The 8,287-nt window shown below is 17.5% G+C and overlaps 1 protein-coding gene across 2 annotated transcripts in view; it reads left to right on the top strand.

Annotated features, from left to right (window-relative positions):
* The window catches only part of LOC102680355 (histone-lysine N-methyltransferase SMYD3), a 12,361-nt gene that overhangs the window by 1,022 nt on the left and 3,052 nt on the right, over positions 1 to 8,287 (top strand). The window contains exon 1 of one of the 2 annotated variants that reach the window (XM_006621929.1): positions 8,102 to 8,112. The exons of the other annotated variant lie outside the window; for it this stretch is intronic. The gene's annotated coding sequence lies outside the window, so the exon portion shown is untranslated. Of the gene's footprint in view, positions 1 to 8,101; positions 8,113 to 8,287 lie in introns of those variants that run through there. 2 annotated transcript variants of the gene reach the window in all.

Below are 8,287 nucleotides of genomic sequence, written 5' to 3'. Positions count from 1 at the left end.
ACATTTAATAAAAAAAACATTAAATAATAGCATAAAAAAATCATTAATAGACAAGATTTTCAAATTTTATAAATATAATTAAAAATTCAAAGATAAACAATAAAATAAATATATCAAAAATTAATATTCATACTATAAAGTTAATAAAAATATATTTTACAAAAACTTTAAATATAAAATAAAATAATGAGAAATTTTAATATCTTAGATTAAATTTAATATCTTAATATCTTTAATATCTTATCTTAGATTAATATATTATAATTAATATATTAATCTTAGATTCATAATTATAATTATCAAGTTTTATTAATATTTTAAATATAGAAATATTCATATTCATATTTCAAGCTAAATAATTTTTAGTTAAATACAGCTAAATTATTTAATAAGTATCTTCATTTTATAATTCAAAAAAAAATATTATTATATTTACAATCCAGAGAATTAAAATTAGAATATTTCAGAATATTTACAATCTAAAGAATTAAAATTAAAATATTTCTCAGCATACATATATATACATATAATATTAAGATGTTCTATTAAGATGTTCTATGTTTATACGTTTACTTGAAAAAAATTCCTTGATTAAAAAGTAAGAATTTTACTAGTAGATCATCAGTGTATTTCTTTAAAATATATTTTTAAAGTATGTTATATTAAATCAACTATATAAATTATTAATCCATAAGTTATTAAATTATTAAATATAAAAATATAAATATTCAAAAATCTGGATAAATTACATATTTTTAAATAAATATATTAAAACATATAATATATTATTCAAATATCAAACTTATATTATAATTATAAATATGTTAATAAATTAACATACAAAATGTATAATTGAGAAATCTTGCAAAATGATATTGAGACAAAGAAACTTATTTCCCTTCTTTATTCATTGATATTATATGATCTATATGATCATAAATATATTACTTTCAATTAGTCATTCTTGTCTATATTATAAATTCAATTCCGATTGAAATGTTTATTAATGTATGTATGTACAAAAGATTTTACAACTTTTTATTATTTTTTTGTATATTACCAATATCTTAAAACATAAACTAAATATTATATTATTATACATATAAATTGCTTATGTTATTTAATGTAATGTCAAAACATCATGTCAGTATCACATTTCATATTATATAAATTGTTTATAAAAAAATGTAACGTGACTAATACGTGACTTTTGGCAAATGTATTTGGTTGAATCAAGTTTTGAAATATTCTGATGTAAGTTTTCCTGATTTTGAAGCTTTGATATAAAATGAAATTCAATAGAAATTTGATAAAAAAAGCATTTCTTATAATCAAATGTTTCTATAAGCTTCTTGAAAATATATATAGATCATATATAGATCTATATATATATAGAATATATAGATCTCTAAATATATATAGATCTCACTATATATTTAGAGAATTAAATCATTGATTTTATTGTTTTCTAATTTTCTAATTTTGTTAATTGATGTCACAAAGATTTATGACAAGAATTTAAAATAATTTTAATGCTTTAATTTATTTGAATTTTTTGTAACTTATTTTATAAAGGTAGATAAGAATTTACATTCGTATATCTATGTAATGTTTGCATTTCTTTCATGGATTTGCATATAAATGTTGCTGCAGTTTATCATTTTCAATGATAATTGAATTTGATAATTCAATGATAGTTGATTTTCAAAAACAGATGAACATTTTGAACATTTATTTAAATCGTTCATTTTTATACAATCTTTCATTAAAGGTTCTTTCATTAATACAATCTTCTCCATACACTACAGCAGTTTTGCAATATTTGTTGTAATATTCCCAATTTTAAATTCATAAAATAAAAAGCATGAATTTTTAATTTTCTATTTTTAAATAAAGGAAATATTGAAAACATTATATATATCAATGATATGAACTTATTATTAACCAATTTCATATATTAAAAACTTATGAAGTATTCAATATAACTTCATTTCATTCTTAACATTGTATTGTATTCAAAAAATTGTAAAACTTTTTTCGCTATCTAATATTATAGAGTTTCAATTTTTATTATATATTCGTATGTGATTCATGAATTAATTCAAGCAAATAATCATGTTCAATTAATTTTCCGAACTTAATTCTTTTCCTAAACAATTTTCTATATATTCTATAAGTATTGTTTTAAAATTGAAAATTCAATGTTGTTTTAAAATTTTTCAAATCTATCTCTTCTAGAATAGTTTTTATTCTATTTGCGAAGATGCAAATAATGGCATAAGACTTAATTACATTTACAAATTTATTATAAACATACTTAATAACTTGTAACAATTTTTTCCTTGTATTTTTTCTCTATTCCATTTAATAATTTAAATAAAACAATTATACAATTATATGCATATATACAAAACAAATAGATATAAATATTCTTACAATTATAGATATCTAAAAATCTATAATCTAGATATCTATAAAAAGATATCTAGATTAATGCTACTATCACTCAAAATTGAACTCTTTAACTGTTTATTTACAAGAAAGCTTGTTTGCCTTAAAGTTGATACATTGAAATTCCAGTAAAGACTAATTTTTGATTTTTTGAAATTATGCTGGATCCTAGTTCTCTCTCTATCTAATTAGCCTAACAGGAGTGAGAGAACCAATCGTATTGGAAAATTTTCAAAAATAGATCATATCGAAATGTAGAGATCAGACATCTGATAATTCTTTGATCATAAAGTATTTAACATACAAACATAGCTTGATAAAACAACAATTGCATTTGAATTTTTTGAAGAATGCAAGAAAAAACATACTCGTAAATAGTCGCTAATAAATTGATTATTGAGAATTGAAATTTGAGTTAATTGCCTCATAAATCAATCTTGGTTTTTGCTGTTACTCTTACAAAGTCAAATATTTTAAGATTAATTATAACGAGTGGAATCATTTATATCTTCATATATAAAAACAGAATACATATTTTCAAGGATTGATTTTATCTCTTTAAGTTTTTTAGATAGCAAATATATATATAATACATATTTACATAAATATTCTAATATTACATTAATATTAATATTACATTATCCCTAAAGTTTTCATTATTTTTTGAATTTGCACATCGAACATTTTTTCTTGTAAACTTTTATATTGTAAAAAATAATATATTATAAAATACCAATTATTATTATTACATGCAATGATACACAATTGAAATTGTTTTCGATTTTGAATATTAGAGGATTCAAGCAGTATAAGAAGTTCTCATGATTGATCTGATGTAATTTCGTGTTATCAAATGCGTTTTTCGTGATGAGATTGATACAATATGAGAATTTATAATGTTAACAAATGATGAATTACATTGAATAAAATATTTTATATTTAATTTACTATGTACATAAAACACTTATCTTCACAAATATCGTATTTTTCGAAATAAATAAGATAAATAATACTAGTAAGTTATTTTAAAAAGTTTTTTCGCTTTATTAATAAATTATAGATGCACAATATTTTGTATTTTATGTCATATTATTGAATTATGTATAATTCATTCTGATTTATTATTATGGTCCATTTGCGGTTTCTTCCATTTAGAGTTTGCATGATACCATTTTTCTAAAACTTCTGAAATTTTCTAAAATAGTATTCTAAATGTATTTTTTTTTTATATATATTATTTATCTTTAATCACGAAAAAAATTTTAATATTAGCTTCTTTGGAAGTCCAGTCTTCTCTATATTTGAATTGTTTTAAAATAATACATGATATTGATGTTGAGTTGAGTCTATTCAATTGATTTGTCTATTGTATTGCAGATATATATATATATATATATTTATAGCAAATATATGTTATAAATTTTTTCATTTTTTCATTTTACGCGAAACTATGCTATTTTTTTCAAATTCAATATTTACCATCTTTTTGTCAAATATTTCTTTTCGCTCGAAATATCCATTTTTTAATATTTATTTTCATGAACATCCTTTTTTAATTGATAAATAAAGATTTATAGAATTTTGAAAGAAATTGGAAATATACAAATGTATACATTGAATTTCAACTATCATTTGTTCAATATTATTTTTGCAATATTTTAAAAAAAAATATTGAGAATATATCAAATAAAAAAGAAGAAAAAAAAATTCATTTACTGATGATCTACGAAATTATTGTATTATTATCCAATGTAAGCGAAATACCATGTTTTGTATAAGTTTTGTATAAAAATATAAATTGTATTTTTTTTATTTCAATTATAAAAAATTTTGTTTATATGTTTATGTTTTATGTGTATGATCTTTTATTTTAATTAATATATCAAATTCGCATTTTACACATATTGATTTTATTTGATAAGCTGTGCATTTCTTAGCTATTGAAAAAATTATTACTTTTAAATAATACTAATTTTAAATGAGAGTCACTTAAAAACCGTCACGTACACTCTTGCAATTCCAATATTAATTATGTTATTTTAAATTATATTTGTTGAATACTTGAATTTATAGCAATGCCAGATGTAAAATATGTGTAACAATATTAATCTATACATATCAATATTGGCCATCTCATATTGATTTTTGTTCTTCTCTAAGTTGGAAGAATATTGGATCAATACATCCTATCTATACATTTGAATATAATAAATAATCATTATAAGTACTATATATATATATATATAAAATTATCATTTCAATATCTGTTATGATTAATGATTTAGGCAAATATTGACAAATGTATAAATGATATAGACGTAATGTGATTCAATATGTTGGTGACTGGATTTATTGGTTTAGATTAATAAATGTATAAAATATTATAAATCATTGCTAGTCTTATTTGTCATTGTTGCAGTCAAGCAAACAATAATAGTTAATAGTTATGCAGATGTTGGAAATATGATTTACGATTTCGAGAAAATAAAAAAAATATAAGAAGATTAAAATTAACAATATGTTATTATACAATTGATAATGATTTATGAAGTTTTTTTACAAATTGTTACAACGATTCTGTTTAAATTTATTATTAAAAATTAAATTAAAAAAATAAATCTACAAGTTTTTTTATTTAATTATTTTTTTTTCTTTTTCTAATTTATCGTAATTTTTATTTTGTATATTTTTTTTGTTATGATTATGATCTCTAATTTTAATTTTTAATCATTTTTAGTCATTGATCATATTTAATTATTCTTATTTATATTTAATCATTACGATTACGTTAGTTAGTAATTAATTATTAGTTATTAGTTAATAACGCTTATAATTACTTATAATTACAATTTGCCAATTCTGAGAAAAAGAATAAGAATATTACATTAAAATTCCAAATTAAAAGTTTACTAATAAAAAGTATAGAAAAAAAATTTTTTTTGATAATAAAAATTAAAAAATTACAATAATTTATAATTATATTATTATCAGTATGCAAAAAAAAAATTCAATCTTTTTTTCAATTCTAATCTAAAATTTTATGAAAGTCTTAATTTGCATCAATAGATTTCATCAAATAGGAAATATTGAATATATTAAAATGATTGACTTATAAAAGATAAAAAAGATAAAGAAATGTTTCGTATAAAACATGGATTTCTTTAATATAATAAATATTTCTTTCTGTATTTAAAATAATAAAATTACAATAAATTTAGTTTTTTTTTCTAATTTATCAGTAGTTAAATCAAACAATTATTGTGATATTAATTTCGATAATTTTTAAATTTTTTTCCAGTTTTGGATGAATCAAAAATTATAACATTTTCCTTAAATATTTAATATTGTAGAGTTTATTTTGGATTTATTTGGACATTGATAATAATTTATTATTAATAATTTATTATTCAGATATATTTAGTTATTTATACATCAGTATATGAAGAAGATATTGCAATGATGAATCGTTTTATTTAATATTATATATTTTATTTAATATTTTTGCAGAAGCAAACATAAAAGCAGATCTTTTTACAATAGAAATAATATTTAATCATTTCGATTATAAAAGCATATTTGCGATTTTTAAGTTTTATTTATAAACTTAAAAAAATAAATCTCTATTTATTAAGTTTTATTTATAAACTTAAAAAATAAATCTCTATATATAATTCTCTATATAATATCTCTATATAAATTTAAATTTAAAATTTTATTCTAAAATTCAAATATTTTAATATATTATATAATTCTAAAGTTAAAAAAATAATATTGCATTGAAAAAGATAATTTATTCAATTTAGATATGTACAAATAATATATAAATAATTTTTTTCCCAGAAATGATTTTTATAATTTTAAAATTTTGTATTTAATAAATGAAATTAAAAATTTATATCAGATTGTTGAAGAGCAAATAATGGAATTTTATGCTAATGTACAAAAGTTTTATTAAATTGTTTTCAAAGAAGTATATATTAAAGAATTGTTTAAAAAACAATTTTTAAACTTTTTATTACTATATGTTATATTAGATACCAAAAATGCAAATACTTACAGCATTTATGAAAAAATAAAAATTTAATAGTGTTAATATGAATGATAATTGTTAGCATTCTATTTTTTAAATACAGAAAAAGAAACATTGTGATATTTAAATATATCTGAATTCTAGAATGCAACTAAAAATTTAAGCAGTTACTTTTATTTTCAAAAATATTACTGAATTATTACCATATTTTAATGCAAATAATAAAAAATATTTTTCTATCATTATATAAATCAAAATTAGAAACAGTAATAGATTGAAAGAAAAAACAATAAATGCATTAATAAGAAAATAATTATAGAAAGCAAGAATAAAAATTGTCCTATTTATAAAATTACAAATAATGTGATTGAAATTATAGAAATTCAGAAATTCCAGAAATTCCAGAATTGAAATAAAATGAAATCAACGAAACTAGTAACAAAGAGAAGTAAATAATAGAAAAATAGTATAAATTTGTATATATACTTTATATTTCTATAATATATTATTATATTATTATTATATATTTAAATATTTCTGTAGATGTCTGTATACATGTCAATATTGTTTAATATATAAAGAAAATTTCAATCAAGTTACATTTTTAAAAAAAATATATATATACTATAATGAAATAAAAATAAATTAAAAAAACTGAATAATTAAATTAAAAATATAAATAATAATTTCATTTGAAAAAGTTTCTTTTCTTATTCATTGAAAAATGAAATAAAAATAAATGTAAAGTAAAAAGAAATGTTAAAAACAAAGAATGGGATATATATTATCCAATTTTATTTTAGAAAATAAATCAAATTTTAAATATTGATTTTGATATTATATTAAATTCTTTAATATCTAATTTACCCTAATATTTTCTATTATTATTATTTTTTAAATAATAATAATATAACTAGAATTGAATGAATTAAGGATTTATTTCTTAATATTTTTATATATATTTTTTCAATAAGATTTTAAATTCTTTATTATATATATATATAAGTATTTGCAATTTTACTTACTATTTTATAATTACAGAAAATTAAAAAATGAAACTAAGAAATTGGTTTTATATCTATATTTAATTAATAATTACGTTACATCTAAAAAGAAATCAAATAATTAATATAAATATGGAAAAAAATTGCACAAATATTCTTATTTAATATTGTCTAATTTAGTATAATAATATATATCGCAACAAGCAAAAATGAAAATCACAAGAATCTAAATCTTTTAATTCATTATATTAAGATGAAAATTTGAATATATGAATATAAATATTGAATATAATTCTAAATTTCAAAATTCTAGTATCAAAATGGCTTATATCTAAATAAAATTATGCTTCTTTCAATTTCAAATATTAAACTATGTCAATAATTATATTGAATAATTATAGTATATATTCAAAAAATTATCAAATTAAATGAGTCATATATATATGATGAATAACAAATTTTTGTTTTTTAAATTAAATTTCATATTAAAAAATTTGAAAAAAATATAAATAGAAATTTTTAACTTTCACTTTTTAATAAATTATTGGGATAATTAAAATTAAATTATAAAAGTGATTTATATTCATATAAATTTATTTGATTATATTTCTTACCTATAGTATAATGGTATTTTTAACAAAAGACAGAATTATAATTTTTCTTAATTAAGCAATTTGTTTTAAGATTGAAATATATATATATTATAAAATTGTAATTTTTCTTAATTAAGCAATTTGTTTTAAGATTGAAATATATATATATGTATATATGTATATATGTATGTATATATATATTATAAAAT

The sequence above is a fragment of the Apis dorsata genome, unplaced genomic scaffold, assembly GCF_000469605.1.
Source record: "Apis dorsata unplaced genomic scaffold, Apis dorsata 1.3 scaffold_651, whole genome shotgun sequence".
NCBI classification, from domain to species: Eukaryota; Metazoa; Arthropoda; class Insecta; order Hymenoptera; family Apidae; genus Apis; species Apis dorsata.
The sequence above is the reverse complement of the archived record's forward strand: the minus strand, read 5'-3'. Positions and strand labels throughout refer to the sequence as shown.